Below are 19,163 nucleotides of genomic sequence, written 5' to 3' on the forward strand. Positions count from 1 at the left end.
TTTGTGGTTGGTTTTATTTGTGAAACCAAATTCTCCATGCATCGCCAGCTCAAACACCTGGACATGGGGGTAGTAATGTAGGTTAACTAAAGGAGCTCTGATCAAAGCACATAACCCCAGTAGTTCTGTACTGTATGATGTTTAGAAGGGTGAGTAGTGTATATGTAGTATGGTAAACAGCAATACATACAAATTACTCTGTAGGGATGGGTGACTATGTATTATATGTAATTATAACATGTTATGCAGTATAAAGGACCACCTTATAACAAGGGAGCCCTGTGTTATAACATTCTTATAACATTTTATAGCAATTTCAATTACTCTATAACTGTCACAAGGCAAGTGATGGAGGAAGTTAATATCAATAAAAAGGAATGGATGGCTAAGGGAAGTAAACTGGGCTGGGTTGGGTGGGGTGGAGGGGAGTGGTGCTGGGACGCCAGTATCACTGTCGAGCCTTCCTGAGGTGTCGTGGGCTAGTCGATGAAACACTGAAGACAGGAGGGGTCCACCTGATTACCCCTGCAAAGTGCCCCACCCAGCCCATTCCAGACGGTTGCTATGCTAAGGCACTAGGGAGGCCGCATTTTGGTTGATCCCTGGAGCCAGCATCACCGGCATTGTGTGTACCGACGCGCCAGGGAGGCCGCAAGTAGGCTGATCTCTGGAGCCAGCATTACACTTCAGCCAACAACCCCGGGCCAATAGGAAATCCACGTTACCTAGCAGAGGAAAAGCACTGAAGGCTCATATAGTACAATAGGAAATCCACGTTACCTAGCAGAGGAAAAGCACTGAAGGCTCATATATTACAGCGAAGCTACCTCTTGGTTGGTTCCCAGCACTACTATATAATTTTATCTTGGCGAAAGCCAAGCCCAATATCAGCATGAAGTAGATAGCAGCTAATCTCATGTAATGAAAATCAAATTGGCATTATTAATAACATGTATATACAGTAGTTTGTAATTAACCACTTGAAACACATCCTCAAACTAAAGTGTCACCTATTTTTATTTAATGCTTTGCCGTGGGGTCACAAACTGGAATCATATTGTTATAACACATTGTTATAACAGTTTGCATCAGTGAAACTGCAATCTACATGCAAACAAATTGCTGCACTCTTTCACTGCAGATGTGCTGATATTGATATATCAATATGCTGGCTTAATAAAAACTTTGACACCGCTTCTGGCACGACTGTTTTGATGACAGGTTGTGGGCCTCTGTGCCTTGCCCTCCTTGGCTATCACCCAGCTCTGTGTGTCTGGTTTTTACAAGGTTTTAACAGGCAGCATGTAACGGCTGATGACATTATCTGTCTGGCACCATACACCAAGCGTCTGATATCAGCTATCACGTTCCCGTGATGAGGAGCAGCCTGGTGTTCATAGCCCCAATCGCACAGCCAGCCAATTAATACAGGGGTGGAAATAAGACTCCTATTGCAAAGCACTTCCACTCATTCCAGGTTTTACTACAAGCTTGATTAGCCACAGTGCATAGGTAATAAGATTAGGTGTGTCTGATTAAACTTGCAGTGAAAGTAGGAATAGATCAAACTGCTGTGCAATGGGAGTCTTATTTCCATCCCTCAAAATATAACTAGCTTTACCGTATCTCTCTGGCCCACTGTGGTGTTGGGTTAGTATCTGATTGAAATGCATAGCTGTTGTGGTTACACAGAAAACAAGCAGTGCAGATGCAGGCCCGATCATTGATCTGTGTGCACTAATGGCGTTCAAAAGACTAATCCAGGTCCTCATGTAGAATGCTCCTGAGAGAAAGTTGAGAAATGTTTTCATCACCACAGGACTATGTTGAAAAAAACGATCCATACAGTACAGCAGATTAAGTAACACTTTTCTTAGGAACGCTACTGACATCATAACAACTCTGAAGTTGTGAAAGTAACAGCAAGCACATCCTAATAAATGACTCTGCTTGTTAATTTGCTGAGCACACTGATACAGTTTTGTACTTTAAAAAAAAAGTGAATACAACAGCAAAACTGGGATGATTTAACAATTGTACTGTTTCCAACCAGGGCAAGAAATGAAGGCTGAGATTCTGGACAATCCCAGTTTTCCTGGGATGTCTGGTAACTGTATTCATGTGACTGCTCCAGTTTTCCTGGGATGTCTGGTAACCCAAAGGTGTTCTGTAACCCTTTAACACTTTTCATCATAGTAATACTGTTTATATTTTACTCCGCATCTCCGAGTGCTCTACAAAGCAAATGACAGAGCAAAGTGTAGTAGGTGTACCAAAGTAGGCAAACATGGCAGCCATTTTGTTTTGTATTCTTGCAGCATCAATCAATGTGAATCTCTTGGTGGCGATTTTGTTTTTCAGGCCTGATTTGAACCAGGTCACAGTAGTTAAAGGCCTTTTAAAAATAACTTGGTGATGTTCCCTAAAGCTTTCTTATCACTGGGGTTTATCACAAAGGGCAGGCCTTAAGGGGTTAATCAATTCATCAATACCTTTTCTAACTGAAGGGAATTTCAGGCCGTGGTCGTAAGGTGAGAAACAAAAAAAAAAAAACATCATTTACAGGCTAGTGGTTGATTTTAAGTGATACCCAATCTAAACCTTTTAGCAGTGTCCTTAATTTCTCCTTTAAATGATCCCCCTAGGCTCCCATGCTGGGCATCGATGGACTAATGTGCGTGTGAGAAGCCAGCCTTAACCAATCCCTACAGGAGTCAATAGAAAGTGTCCATTTTGTGTTTTAAACTTTTGGGTTGGAAGGGGTTACGTTATTGAGCACCCTGTTACCTAAAGCTTGTCACTATATGTCCTCCCTAGACAGCACTTGGCCTTGTTTCTTGATTTCCTCATCAGCACACTGGCAATGTATACAGGCATGAAGGACTGTTGTCTGTTTTCTGTGTCAGAAAGAATGACTGAAAATATAGCCATTCTTATTGTGTATGACAGCTCTAGTAAGTCAACACTAAAGCATTCACTGGCCATGCTCTCTCATGTAAATCAACATACAGTATACCTTCAGCCTTGCTCATCATATAGGCAGTTTTTAAGAACAGCTTGTGCTTCCGATGAAGACCTGATTTGGACTGTGATACCAAACAGGAGCCTAACATTTGATGTTTCCTTTTCCAGTAAGAAAAGCAGAAAACTGCATGTGTCTGCAAATTAAATTTGACGTGAAGTTCAACCGCCAGAATCGTCTCAGTGGACGAGACGAGAGACTGGGCACATTACAAGAAGGAGGCACAAGTTGGTGCATGCGACTCCTCTTCTTGTGATCAGCTGCGCAGAGTCGAGCACTTAACTGATATATGTCTGTAAAATGGGGGACAACAAAGATTTTTAAAGGGACCTTTTAAATGGGTCTCCCAGTCACTTGGATCATCTGTATCCCAGACTGCAACCACTGTGTAGCCAGAAGCTGCTAGAGACTGATAGGGAAAGAGGAGGACTAAAGAAGATAGTGACATTCAGAAAACATTTGTGCATAGGGCCGGAATGCAATTACTGGCATGTTAATGCGGTTAGCAATAGTGCCCACGGGCCCATATTTAACCTCAATTGTTCCAATCTAAAGCTCTGAAGCTGTACTTTTCATATGTGCAACAGACAATACAGAGCAGCCCTGCTGATTTTTTTTTTTTTTTTTTTCAGGTGCAATCCACATTGTGCTGTCTTTGCAACCCTACACCTTGACAGACATCTAATATTTAATAAGGGCTATGAGATTTGGTGTGTTCAGTTGCCAAGCTAGTATCTGCACTATTAAATATGTAAATTTTAAAATTTCTGTTTCCCTTTATAAAAACAAGACACCCTCTCCCCCCTCGTTTCTCTTTCTTCCAGGCGAGGTCATTTATTGTGCCTTTTCCTTCTCTTTTTCTTCTTCTTCTTGGTAGCTTAGTAAAGGCTCATTGGGGTTGCTGCAGTCAGACTGTCAATGTGACCTTTCCTTAATGTCACACGTCACAGGCTTTCATATCACCCTAAGACAACATGACATGACAGGAATCTTTCGCTTTTTTTATTTTTTCTTCCCTCCCCTGACAATATTAAGCATCATCAAAGACATACTGAAGCAGGCCTGAGACATTCATTATTCTTATCGGCCTCTGCTATGGAGTTTGTGTATCCAGCTGGAAAAGGCAGGGGGTGGGCACCTCGGGGTCTGTGAGAACCGGACAATTGGTATTGAAGACAGTGCATCACGTGATGTGACCTTTTATCTGCATTTCTAGGAGGATATTGCAGATCTCATTAGAAATATAATAATGCTTTAGTTTATTGACCCTCTGTATTGTATTGTTATGAACTGGAGTCCCATCTGGAGTAGTTTTAAACCTGCAAGGGAAAAGCAGCTGGTTTCTGTATATGACAATCACATTTTCAAGGCCCTGCTTTGAGTACATGGGTTGAGATGAACCACATATATAGGAGACACGTTTTGGTTATTATCTAAACCTTCCGTTGCTGGATGGGATTACTGTAATTGATTGGATATAAAGCGCACTGTTTTACACAGTTAAAGAGAATCTCTGCTTGCTATTTATAGGCTGTGTATTATATACATGCTGTGTAATATAGAATACTGTGTTGTTCTGATAGGGTAGTATAGATGAGATATGTGTTATACAAGGAAAGCAACACAAACTGTTCAATCATATGCAGTACACACAGGATGCATGTTATATTCTTATAATAAGTGGTGAAATTTTTTTTCAATGGGCGCATCCAGTTGATACTGGCCAGTTATTGCAGGAAACACAAGGTCATTAACACCAGCAACAGAGCGTGACTCCAGTGCAAGCAGTCAAACTGAAAGGAATTTCAACCATATCTCGCATAGTTGCTCACCAGAGAGTCTAAAAAATGCTGCATGGGGTAGGTTGTGATAAATGAGAATTGAATCGCTCCCATTAACTCCTCATCCTTCTCTTTCTTAAGACAAATTTTCACAGGATTGTGTTCTCTGCTCTCTTCAGATTCAAGTTAAAGGATGTTTACAGTAGTATTGGATAATGCTGTTGAACTTGTTTTTGCAAGGGTTGCATGGATCCCAATGGGAATACCACACAACTGAAGTACGATCACAGCCATGGGGATTACATCGCTACTTTCCTGTTCCCTGGTGCCCAACCACCCTCCCCTCCCAACTTCTCATCTGGTTGCCATAAGAACCTAAAGCTGTTCTACTTTTATGAGGGCTTGCAGCATCAGACTTTAACAGGATCACACAATATACAAATTAAACAATGAAGTGTTTTATTTTCCTCTTTTAATTTTAGTTTCAATATTTATATACCCCTATTCACAAAGTGTTAACTCTAATGAGGTATTTAAGCAATTTCTGCTTTGATGGACTTAATCATATGGAACGTTTCCAGACCCCAGCTGTCGTAAACAGCGTAGTGGATATCAAACCTTATTTAATCCAACAAAACAGACGCTCTTATATACAAAACCTGATGTGGTAGGGGATCCCCTCGTGGCTCGTCTGGTAAAAGCACAGTCGCATGGTGTGCAGAGTCATACAGTCGGGAGCGCAGGGGTCCCAGAGGTCTCCCCTGGTAAAGGCATGACTGTGTGGTGTGAAGGGTGAGTGATACAGTCAGGAGAGCGCAGGGGTCCCAGAGGTCTCCCCTGGTAAAGGCATGACTGTGTGGTGTGAAGGGTGAGTGATACAGTCAGGGGAGCGCAGGGGTCCCAGAGGTCTCCCCTGGTAAAGGCATGACTGTGTGGTGTGCAGGGTGAGTCATACAGTCAGGAGAGCGCAGGGGTCCCAGAGGTCTCCCCTGGTAAAGGCATGACTGTGTGGTGTGCAGGGTGAGTCATACAGTCAGGGTAGTGCAGGGGTTCCTGAGGTCTCCCCTGGTAAAGGCATGACTGTGTGGTGTGCGGGGTGAGTCATATAGTCAGAGGAGTGAGGGTTCGTGTCCTGGCCGTACAGAGTCGTAGGCTTCGCTGGGAATTCTGGAGGGAGTGTCGAACTGGCTCTCGCACTCCCGTGGGTTAGGGAGGCAAAACTGTCTGGGACTGTTTCTCCTCTTCACGTTACAGCAAACCCTACCGGCCAGGCACCTAGTGAGCTCAGGCGGACACCTTCAAGGCTGGCCTTTGTTCTCCAGAGGCAGGTAGCTCGCTGACATCGCTCTTGAGTTCCTGGGTGTAGAAGAGGAAGCTGGCTTAGGGTTGGGATTGGTGAACGTCACTGAACCTTCAGTTCTCCTGAGTTGTGTGGAGGATTTCCGTGGTGAGGGGGAAAAAAATCATTGGACATTCTAAATTGGGGAGAAATTCAGGGGTAAATATAACTGGGCACTAAATAAAAATAAATGAATAAATAAAGGGTATAAAGGGTGCTTCTGGGTAATTCCAAATGACTCATCCTTACAACATCAATGGAGCGTGGGCTCAGTTGTACATTCTCAACACAGGCGGCTGGAGCAACAGGGTGTACTGCTTTCATTACTTGGAGGTTTGAATCAATGGGCGACTATTGATATAACGCATATAAGCCGCTTTCATTAATGTGTCTGAGCTCCCCAAGGAGTAGGCACGAGCATATGTTGTTGATTAACTGATAATTAAATCAATGCAAACTGTAGCTCATTGATGTTTTAAAGCGACACAGCGTTAATTAAAGCTGGCCATGGATGCATCAGAGGTCTTGTGGTTATTAATGAAAGGGGCTTTTGAGTTTGTAAAAAAAACATTGGAGTCTCTGTTTATATTCAGAATAGATCAAGCACCAAGTCTGGTTAATTGTAATTTTATTGCATGCTATGAAAATTTTCTTTTTTACCTTAAAGATTCGCAGCGGGTTTGAGACAGATTATCTATCTGTATTTATATTAAAAAAATGTAGAACCGTGGTTTGATCTTCAGACCAGGGAGTTCAGGCTTATGAAACTGATGCACCAGGAGGAGCAGAAAACGATCCTGCAACCCTACACTCCCCAAGTGCCAAGTGTTTTAACCACTGTACAAATGAACCAGCCCCACCCCCCTTGCCACATCGTAGCCTTAGTATTTTACAGCCATCACCGGCACTGTTGTTATCAAGTTTGTGCGGCCGTCAGTATGTGCTTGACAAACTACCTGAGATGGGCATCCCAAACAGCCAGGAATCACTCCCCTGTTTCTCCACACCCTCCTGGGTCCAGGTGTGTCCACAGTTACAATCTATGCTACTTTGGATTTGTAACACGGAATCACAGGGGTTCTGTCTGCAGATTAAAGCTGGAGTATTAAAAGAAGTAATTGCACAGAATAGCTATCCAAGAATATCCCTCTATATATTTTAAATTGAAATTAAACAGCAGACAGCTGTCTAATGCCTTGATCAGAGTCACTGCTGTTTATTGAATAACACTGGAGGACTGACATAACTGAAGTACCTTTTCTATTCAAAAGACGGTTGTGCCAGAACTGATTCTCAGTGTGTAGCTTCTGTATTGTTAACAATGGCTGCACGCTTCTTCATGCCCCAGGTTGTGAAGCTTTAAATGGTTAAACGGTTCTTCAGCATGTAATTACCATGCAGCCAACGTTTTCCTAACAGCAGAGTTAACAAAATGTGTCATTAAGGGGCAAGAGGCGGGAGACCTTGGTTTAATAATAGCAAGTGTAACAGGCATAAGCACAAAAAAAAAAACACAAAACAATTCAGAAATGAATAAAGACAATGCCACTGAAAAATAAAGATATTTTCTGAAGATAATCAAAGGGAAGGAAGTGGATGTTTAAACGTCTTCTACTACAGCTTTAAGGAGCTTGTGCATAGGCTTAATGCCAGCAATTCCTTACAAAAGAAGTGAATGAAACAAATTATGCTTAATCATCAACTGTAGCCCTAAAGTTCTAAATTTTAATTAAGTTTTTATTTTTATTTTCATTTTAGCTTCATGATATACGACTCCTGTGGTTTTGTTATAGGGAGGCACAGATACTGTAGATGAAGTAATTTCTCTTACAGCTGATGTACAGGGCAGTGTTACGTGTTGCACTGCTTTTACAGATTCTGTCCCGTCAGTGAGATGAGGTAAAAGATCTATAACCACGAATGAGCTCGCCTCTCTTACACTGTCGTTAAGATGCTCTCTTGCGGTGTGTGAGGTCACCGGCCCTCGCCCAGCCTCTGCACCGTTACACTTCTGTTTGCAAAAATGAGCCCAACTACAGTATCTCGTTTTCTAGTGTGCTTTATAGATCGGTGCATTATATGACTCGTCAGATTCTTCATGATCCTGTAACAGAATTGCAATTCACACCATATGTTTGTGAAAAAAAACAACAACAACTGCTTATCTTACTGAACAAGTAACAAACACTCCCGAAAGTTAGTTTAAGGGCCCCATCTATGGTGTGCCTACGTTTCTGTTTTAAATACTGTACCTTGATAAATCTGGCCCAGGATCTTAGTTATAATCCTTGGGCTGCATTTCCACTCTTTGAAACAGGTGGGGCCAGGGCTGTGGTTAAAGATCTTAAACTCATAGCCGATCAGTGTTGCATGCAATTTCCTTTTTGAAGAGGGTTCTAATTTAAAATTTGGTTTGCTCCTCTCTACATGTTTCTTTTCTCCTTATTGTGGCCTGGCAGAGGAAATGTAGTCTGGAATTATATATCAGTGTTGCAGAATATTTGAGTACGGGTTCTCCTTTTGATATTGACACTAATAGGTATAACTCAAAGGTATTGTTTAAATTAATTCATATTAATATACTGTATTTCACAATAAAAAATATATACCCCTGAAACGTATCTAGTGAGTCATTAAGTCAGCTCAGCAGTAGCTCCCCCACCTTGTTGTACCTCATTGACAAATCACATGCATGCAGAAAAAAGTGGAAGAGGGAAAATACTGCGTTGCCGTGACAACGGCAGGAGCTGTCAACACCTCTCCCTAATGGTGACAAATGGTACTTATTACATCAGCTTTAATTTAATCCGATCTCCTTCAGATGAAGATACTTAGCTCTTGCTGATCAGATTGCGTTGTCGTAATTACTGAGAACAGACCCGATTTAGAAGACAGTGTTTCTTATTCATTGCCTCTTCCTATATCCAGCACCATCGCTCATCTGCTTCTCCCATCTTTTGGTTTTTTGAAACAAGGGCTTTTTGTATTGTGGAAAGTGTAGGAGAGGCTTGAAGTCACCAGCTAGAGGCATTTAAAATATATTGATCTGAATAAATCAAGTGGCAGAGGGGTTTATTTTAACTCCAGGGAACACTGAGAAAACAAGTTTAACAAAGTTTTATCGGTCAGCTTGAGTAAGGTAAGATTGCACTCCTCCCAGATATACTATACATACTTTAACACAGAGGTGCCCAACCCTCTTGACTTAAAGAAGCATACTGATGACCAGGGAGTTACTTAGTAATTACATGTGCGCTTACACATAATTACAATGTTATTAGGTCACCAAAGAATCAGACTTAACCACACATGGCCCAGGAGCCACCCGTTAGACTGCCCTGCCTTATCATATTCTCCTATGTCCAGTATATATTGATCATTTTGTTCATAGTTAACCCCCCATCAGTTTGAATAGTTCGATTTGCCATCCTGACCTTTTTAGTTGAAAATGTTTCTCGTATTCTTATGGCTGTAGAGAATAATTGGGTCCTTGGAAAAAGTAGACAGATGTTATTGAGTCAGAGAGTAATGTGAAGGAAAAACCCTTCATTGTGTCCTCAAACTTACCAGTGAAAAAAGGCAGTTCTCTTTTAAGGAATACTGTGTTGGTTCATACATACTGCAAGGTGCGTATGCTGCATCTAGGTGTATAGAGGCATGCAGATTGTAGTGTGTACACTCTGTGTGTGCGTGTGTATTCACGTGTGCATGTATGTGCAGGTGGTGCTGAATTTCCATCGTCAATTTGTGGGTAATTACTCATCATGATCGAGATTTTAAATATTAATGAATGGTTACACTCAATGAATTCAGAAACACTAGTTGTCATTATTAGAATTGAAATCATTTTGGAGCACACAGAGATCTCTTTAATATTAAACATTCAATTTTATTACCAGGCTTGCAGAGTGATGGGGTGCCTGGTGGTCGGAGAGCTTTTTCAATATTAGCACACTGGCGTGTTTTTTTTTTTTTTTTAACTCTTGATTACTGAGCTAAACCATTATTCCCCGTGTGATAGGTCAGCGGGACTTCGATAATCCGTTCTGGTGGTCTGGAATACATGCTGGAATACATGCTGAATGTGACACGTGGTTAGCATGTTAGCGCATTGCTGTCTTGCTGCTGCGTGTTTATCTGGTCTCTTTACAGTAACACATAGTAGGAGCTCAATCAAATGGAACAGGTACTAAATAGCAGTACACAGCAAGTTCTGCTGCAAAGGCACTAACATTAAAGAGGAAGTGTCAGCTTGGCCAAAAGTCAAAGTCGATTGAAACCTGCTGAATAATAATCTCTTATATAGTGCCTTTCATAGTGGACCACCATCACAAAGCGCTTTACAAGATACGAGGCTAGGGTGTGTGACCTATGCATCAGTTGCAGAGTCACTTACAACAACGTCTCACCCGAAAGACGGAGCACAAGGAGGTTAAGTGACTTGCTCAGGGTCACACAATGAGTCAGTGGCTGAGCAGGGATTTGAACCGGGGACCTCCTGGTTACAAGCCTGTTTCTTTAACCACTGGACCACACAGCCTCCTATGATGAATAACTTTATGTTAACATAGTGAATTACATACAGCTTTGTAGTCTTCCACATAACGAAAAACTGACAAAAATTGAAAAATGTGACATTTTGAAATCTAACATTAAATACTGTTCTTACTATTATGGCTTCCGGTAGACTTGCGATTTGTCATTTTGTAGTTTCTTTAATTACGTGAAGTTCAATTAAAAAATGATGTTCATATAATTTTCTCTTTTACATTTTTTTTATGATGTCTCAATTCTAGGTGATGCAATACTTTTGGCCACAGCTGTAAGATCAAGTATGTTTGTAGTCTAATATAGAAATGAAAGCGCTGAATAGATAATCATCCACTCATCCAGTATATGCAAATGATTTTAATGAACAAGACCTCTGACATGATACCCCAGAATGTTATCCATTTCCCAGGACTGACAAACAGCTGTATTGCACATTGACCTGCACACAGGACCCTTGTTTACTAAATATATAGTGATACCGCTGAATAGATAATCAATCACCACATCTTCAACAGCACCAAACGACTTCATTAACCCAGACATGTACTAATGCAGTGAAGATGTACCGGCCCTGATTACTCCAACAGTATTGAAGATGCAGTTTCAAAATCATGTGAAATTATACAATATCATTCATTGGTGCCTGTTTGCTACAGTGTTAAAATAAATCTGTTTCTGTCCTTGACACAACCCGGCTTGCAACGAAGAGTCTTTGTATTGACGTAAATGATACAAGCGTTCCATTGCAATTTGACAAGCCTGCTATTCCATTTAAATGCATGGCCTCTGCAATATCAGGGGCCGTAATCAGCCCAGTCTTAACTCGATACGTGTCGAACTAATTGTCTTCCGCCAAAGCACTGGTCCCTGTTAACACTTCGTTGGCTATGTGAGAAGAATATAAAAGTATTAATTCACGGGCTCCCAAGTGGCATATCCAGTAAAGGCGCTCCGCGTGGAGTGCAGGATGCGCCTTAACAGCTTAAAACATGTCTGGGCAGAAAATCGTTTCTAGAATTGGATAGGAATAGAGCAGTTTGGGCCATTTTAAGGTTTTACTGTATCCTAAAGCTACACTTTGCACAGCAGTTACCATGTTTGTGTGTCTCATTAGGATCAAACTGTAATCGTTACTATTACAATAGTTTTGCAATGTGATCGTCTGAATGTCAGTCTTCACTTTTCCATGTTTTACAGGACAATGTAAGAGGATGTGTGTAATATTACACACACATACACCTACACAGGCACATTTCATACACAGGAGAGAGATATTGAGGGGGTAAAGAAAATGCAACATATGTCGTTGCTTTATCTTGGTTTTTTTTTGCGATCAGACTAATGGCTCAGAAGTGGCGTTAGAAAAAGTGCTGATCATGTCTGATATCCTGAATTGATGGCTGATGACTTCTAAAGGGCAATGCACTAGAGAGATTTCAGGGAGCTTTTAATAATATTCAGGGCTTACACTCAATCACTTTATAAGTACCGCTATTGTTTTTTATAGGCACGCGGCTGCATTGAACAATTACGGAAACAAAGACACATAAATAAATAAAAAGACACACAAAAAAAACCAGTCCAAAGACATCTGTTGTAAAGGATCGCTCTGTTTTGCTGTGTGTTGGCAGCTATAATTCTTATTGTACGTCAGATGATCAGCCAAAAAGGTTTTATAAACTAGCATTAAAAAGCAATTGGGTAATGAATATAAAATGTTCAATTTGGGCTTTAATTCAGACCTTTCCCACATAGCAGCATATACTGAAGTCTTGTTTTGTAAGGTTAGGATGTAACACATGTTTGATCTGTCATTTGAACTGCTAAAATTCAGAATCAAATAATACAATCAGTGTAGTCTTTATAATCTGCAGTTACAAAAAGTCTCTGTTACGTTTCCAAACCAGCTATTGTACTATTTCTACCATTTCAAGGCCAGTATTTTCTCTTTTTTTTTTTTTTTTTTTTAGCTATGTCAATCAATCGTCCTTCATTTCTGTGATTAAGTTTTTTTTTTATTCTGAAGATTCATTTTAGCAGATTAATCTTTTTACGTCTGCATTGACCTTCTTAGCACACCGTATCTCACTTCCTGCCAGGTCTTTTGATTGTAGTCTGCAATACGGCCTGCGTTCTACGCATGCCTTCATTTCTCAGAATGAACCTTCCAGCAGCACGGCCTCAGACAGCAATACACCACCACGAGTGCTCTCGTTGTAATTCAAGAACTTTGTAAACTAAGGAATCAACCTAAATGTGACAGATTGACCTTTTTATTTAAAAAAACCCCTAAAATGCCAGCAAGACTTTAACTGGAAAACAGCATACAAAAGATGTCTACGATTATTCCACCAATTAAAAATTAAACTGCGATTTTAAACTGAAATTCATTTTTAATCTCAAGATTAATCGAGATACCTTTTTTGTAATCGTTTGACAGCCCTACTCTTAATCCAAGGATTGCTGTCCAGTCCTGAGGCTAGGTTAGTGTGGGTCGTGCACCCCAGGATGAGGCCCCCGATAGGCTGAAGAGGGGGTGCACAGTAGGTGCTGATAACACTGGCTGGTTAGATTTGTACCCGCTAAACACTGAGCACAGAGCCTGCTGCACTCCTGTCTCCAGTCTCCCCCATTGACAACAGGTTGGCTGTTTTGTACACAGTGTAAGGGTTCAGGACCACTTCAGACATCCACAAAGAAAACTTTTGTATTCAATCTAATATGTGCGTGGGCTTGTGACCTTTTCAACAACTGTAAGCCGAGCAATAGAAGAGTCCAATCAAATGGCAAGGTTGGAGAGGGTGTGTGAGTGGAGTGCAAGAAGTAAAGGGAGGGGGGGGGCTTCTTCCATTACTGCTGTATGCATGCTTCCCTTCACAAGAAATGCATCATTAATATAGCGGGAATAATACAAAAACAAGGGAAGAAACTCTTTATTGAAAGAGGCTTGAGAGTATCACACAAAACACAAAAGGAGGGTGTGAGACACAAACAAGTAATTTCCTGCCACCCTCCAATACACACGTTTTTTGTAGGAAGGTATGACTTGAAAAGGAAGAAAAAGTAACGTTTATAATGTTCTCTCTGAAATGAAACCCTTAATAATGCGGCACAGCCCCCTTTTTCGACAGCGGTTCATGTCTCCTCACAGCAGGGACCCACCTTCATGCAGCACAGACACACAAGCGAGGTGGAGAGATGGAGAGCACATCCAGCCTTTATCAATTATAGATGCAGGGACCTGCACATAAGGATCCGTCCCGCTGTTCATGCAGGCAGGGCTCGAGTCCCCAAGGTTACCCACAGAACACTAACCCCACTTTTATTTCATTCACTTTTTTAGCTGGGTTTGGTCTTTTTTTTATGTTAATTTGCAAGTAATTTCAGAGGACAGGAACTGCCTGTCTCCCAGAGGTTTCCTTTTGTCTCCTCCAATGAGCAATTAACATTGACGTCAAGCAGCGGGCCAATGCTGACTGTACACACTCTCTATATCTGACACAGAGGAGAGGGGGTACTCTATGTCTAACACAAAGGAGAGGGGGCAGCTGCGGTCAGGGGTTGCTTGTAATATGAAGATTAACCAATTAAAAGGTTTAAAAGAATGTAAAAGTAACTTGACCCTTTTTTTTTTTTTTTTTTACTGATTTAGTGTTTGTTGTTCCTTTGTTAATCTCCGAGCAATAGCTCTTGTTGTTAATTCATTTGACATACCTTCAATGAGCAAACCCTGTAGCCAGCCATGAGTATATAAACTGACAGCAATGTCCATTGTGAAAAAGCTGGCCACCTTTTTCCAATGCAAGGGGATGAGAAAAGCACCTTGAATATGCAGCCCTGTGTCCTAAGCAGCCATAAATGTTGAGTCACTTCAGGTTTGTTCATGTTTGACTGTTTATCGTAGCCTTGGCTTGTGTATTGTTTTCACTACTTCCCTCATACAGTACAGAATCTGTGATCTGTCATTCTAGAACCCGTCTGTTAGCTGGACCCTTACATGGCCTCAGTGGTCTTTTTTTTGTCGTTCGTGTATTTCAGAGGTTCGGAACTGTCGGTGTGCAGCGCGCTTTGAAAGCAGACGAGGAAAGGCATTAGTTTTCAGTCTTGCAGTGCATCCTTGTTACTTTCAGAGCAGGGTCAGTTATACCCCTTATTACTCCAGTTCCTTGAGGCTGTACTGTAGTATGTTGATGAAGTTAACATTTTTGATGTGGAGGAAAGGCAGGTTTTAGGGGTCACTGCAAGTCATGTGTGTTGAATCTGCATCGTCAGTGAGACAAGTGGGCGTGACAATCAAACATGATTAAAATACACATCAAAAAATGTAAACAGCCAACGATTGGCTGATTAGTGAAAACGGAATAGCTAAGGATCTGACATCCGGTCTATCGTCCATTATCTGCATCACGCCAGGTTGTATAGCTTGCGTTACATTTTCGTAATCTAAAATGAATTTCATTTTTGAATTAAGTACATCTGTGTCTGTTTTGGGTGAGTTGAGGATCAGCCCTTCAGAATACTGTAACATACGTTTAATCGATGGTAGAAGAGAGCCTAGGATGCAAGCACCTTTTAAATCAATCGTGCGAGGCTCGATCTCCAATACTGAAGGGCTGTATATATAAAAACTAGGTTACAATACAAGGTCTTTCAATAAAAAACGGGTTCTCAAAATCTCCTCAGAAATCCCATTTCCTCGGATAAGCTGTGCGGTTTTCTGGGAAGACAAATGTTTGTAAACTTGAAAGTGTCTACAGGCAGGGGAATTTCTCTGCATAATTTGAACACTGTATCGGCATTTATTTAGCATATCGTTTTTGTATTTATTTTTTCTGCTGACTTGCCTATGATAAGCTAGCTACTAAATAGCTTAAATTGTATGTTGTCTCAAAAAACAAAAACAGCAGCTTCCTCCTTTCCCCTTAGCAAAAAGAATCTATTTAATTCATTCAAAAGCTGTCACTGTGGGCTGTTTAGTAAAGTAACAAATGGTGGCTGAATCTCAGGTTATAAAGTGGACCCAGCAGTCTGGATATATTGCTATGCATTAAAACACTACAAGTAAAGGCATAAAGGCTCAAGCAAGCTACTTATGTCAGTAATAACTAGCCGGGATTAATCAACGTGGACCTCTCCACAGTATATTATTGCATTTTGGTTTACAAGATAGTGTTATCATGAGAAAGCAAAACATCTTCAAGGAAGATTGAATTTAAATAATGTGTTCATTGGCAGCATTCAGTTAAACTTGTGTTTAATTATTAAGGTCTTCTAGAATTTGAACAAGATTATTTTCCTGATGCAGTGATGTGTTGCCATGTTGTCCCTCTGTGACTGTGTGGTTGTATAGCCCTGTAAATGCCTGGTCAAAACAAGAGGACAGTCATTTTTTATCTTTTTTTTTTTTTTTCAGCTAAAATATTAACTCTTTTTACTAATAGTACCAACAAGGATGAACATAATTGCATAGCAGTTTCACCCATTCCAGGTTTTACTACGAGCTTGATTAACCACAGTGTATAGGTAAGCTCAGGTGAGTCTTAAACTCAACGTATTTCCAGGAATGGATCAAACTGCTATGCAATGGGAGTCTTATTTCCATCGCTGACCAACATCAGTAACTAAAGGTTAAGTGTAGTCCCACTGTTTCATATTAACAACATCAAAAGGCTCTGGGCGTAACTGTAAAAAAATAAGCTTTGAAACTCAAAATAATTCTTTTTTTGATGTATTTTACTTTAAATTTCTCTTTTTGTCATAAACAATATGTTTCTGCCAGTTATTAAAGATAGTAACTAAAACGGAAAGAAGGAAATGAATGAGGCTTGTATTTTAGAAAGATTAGCTGCAGCATGTGACGTTCATGACAGTCGACTAGTCTGGGAGTTTGGGGGGCGGTGCGTCCTGTGACGCGTTATCTTCCACAACCAAAGCGATTCATTATTGAGGCCCTTTTGTGCACACCTGTCAGTTTAACTAGGCGAGCTGTCCTCTGCAGGTTCAGTGTACTGGAATGGACACAATCGTTCTTATTGAGCGTGCGGTATGAAGACCTCGGCTCGGGTATGTGCTCAAGAGAAACACACTTAAGAGCACAGTATTGACTTACTGGCTGCATAGCTCTTGTTTTCTGTCTCCATTTAAACTCGCCTTCCCTACTTTCTGCTCTCCTTTGGGGGTTTGCAGTTTTCTCGTTTGTTGCATGCACTATCCTTTATTTGCACAGATTTATATTTGTTCATATACTGTTACCCTGTTTATTTTTATTTAATGGTGTTTTGTCTTTGCGGTGGGAGGTTATTGGATTAGTCCCTGGTCAGTGTTTGACGCAAGTCATAACTACATACTGTGAAGGACAGGAGTGCCCGTCTCTGGTCAGCGAGTCAGAAATCGAAAAAAAAACATTAACGGTAGCAGTTAAACACTGTGCCCCATAGCTTCAGCCTGGGAGATACGAGATAAACTTTGAGTTGCCACATGAAAGTGCACCACCTATAAGGTCTTGAAATGGCTACCCTAAAAAAAAAATCCTAAGAACATAAAGACATAGGAACAAAAGCTTGGGAACAAGAGGCTGTCCTGCTCGTCAAGGCTGATTCCTTCCAAGAACAGCATCCATCCCTACAAAAAGGGTCTAATCAGGGCATTAAATATAAGCATTTTTGACAAATATGCCAAGGTACAGTAGCTTTGGGTATTTATTATATCTATACAATTGACTGAAAATCATAAACTAAACTAAATCACCAAATTCTAAATCGCACTAATACTGACAAAATAACAACAACAAAAACATAGTGAAGGAGGCTGTGAGATTATCCAAACAGCCACCACCCCTCCCATTCTCACTCTCCTTTGACAGTTACTTAATGGCGAGTCTTGAAGTGCAAAGTAGACATTCTGTGGTGCACTGAAATAAAAGCCTTTCGCATCAGATTTTTTTTTTTTTTTTTTTTTTTGAATTCAGTTGGGGATACAGAAAGCTCACTAATCTTCTTGCCTGAGCAGATTTCTTTAGTGTTTGAGTTTTAGTTGTATTTTTACAACCCAGCTTGGTGTTTTGATCTTTTCCCTTATTGCATTTTAAAACTGAATTGAGATCCAGTAAAATGTTAAAAACAAATTCATGGGAACAGAAAGTAAAAAGTAATAACCATTTATTGAAAGAGGTAACACCATGTGCCAACAGCTTGCTTCTGTCACTCCATGGGCAGCTTGTAATGTTAAAGGGTTGAATAATGATGTAATGTATGCAATATTTAACAGTGGGCTCTGTTTGTAATAAACCAGAACTGATTTATCATATATTATGATTTGGTGAATAGCCCCACATGGGCAGTTGCAGAACAGCATAGCATTTTTTTTTTTTAAGTTATGGACAGTTTTGTGAGACTATTGCAGAACTTTTTTTGTATTATTTTATTCCAGTATTGCTATCCCAAGCCCTGTTCCTCATACAGATCTACTCTGCCCTCAGGCTGCAATTTGCTGGGGGCTGTTTGTGACATTTACACTGAAAATAACAGCTGGCATCTGTACACCCTGGAAGGCAGCAAGGTTGTCAATAGCATGTTTTGAACACTGCTAATGCAGATCTTGCTTAGAAACTGCACCGACCTGTCTCCCGCAAAGCTGTAACAACATACTTCAGTATTCAGTGTAGACAGCTACTGGCTTTGAAATTTAAAAAAGAAAAGAAAAAACAACTCGAATGCAGCAGCAGCACTTGTGTTGAAAGCGGAGAGACATGACAAACATCAGCTAACATGCTGTAACATCCACTGTTAATGTCTGCATGTAGGGCATCAGAAGAGAAAGGCTATCCAGGTGCATTATGGGCAGCTGCTAAGGGTCAGGAGAGCATCAACCCACAGCTGTCTCCTCCTGAATTATTAATGAGGGGGAAAAGAAGGAATCATGGAAGGAATGCTTGCCAGGTAGAGGATGAAAAAAATAAAAATAAAATATAAAACTAAAAGGAGACCAATTGAGACCAATTAAGCGTCTTTATTACTGAATCAGTTTTTTCATTAGTATTTAGGCTCAAGATGTCTTATTGCTCATAGTGCTTCAGAATCCAACTCATGTCTGAAAAACAATCTCTCGTTCCGTGGGCTGCAGTGGAAGTCTGGAGGGTCTGACAGCACTGTATGATATTCCCTACAGAAATGACAAGAGCTCTCTATTACAGGTTGCTGGACCCCAAAATAAACTGTACGGTGTAGGCAGTTCACTACCAGCAAATTACCTGAGTCCATTCACACATAAGAGGCAGGTCGAGGGAGATAGGAGAGTTTCTTTTTACCACTGAAATCTCTGTATAATCAATAGCGCTCTGGAATCGTTTGACTGGAGGCTGAAGTGCTCAGGAGCATTCGAGAGCAGTTAGGTTTCTTTCGGGTTACTGTTTTAAACCTGTAGAGAGCGTTTCATCTCATGCTGTCTTTATGCACTTCTTGGTCAGGCCTTC

At 40.8% G+C, this 19,163-nt stretch overlaps 1 protein-coding gene across 2 annotated transcripts in view; it reads left to right on the plus strand.

Annotated features, from left to right (window-relative positions):
• LOC117407124 (cell adhesion molecule DSCAM) overlaps positions 1 to 19,163 on the plus strand; it is a 175,477-nt gene that overhangs the window by 91,632 nt on the left and 64,682 nt on the right. The window lies entirely within an intron of this gene.

This window comes from Acipenser ruthenus, chromosome 8 (genome assembly GCF_902713425.1).
Source record: "Acipenser ruthenus chromosome 8, fAciRut3.2 maternal haplotype, whole genome shotgun sequence".
NCBI lineage: Eukaryota > Metazoa > Chordata > Actinopteri > Acipenseriformes > Acipenseridae > Acipenser > Acipenser ruthenus.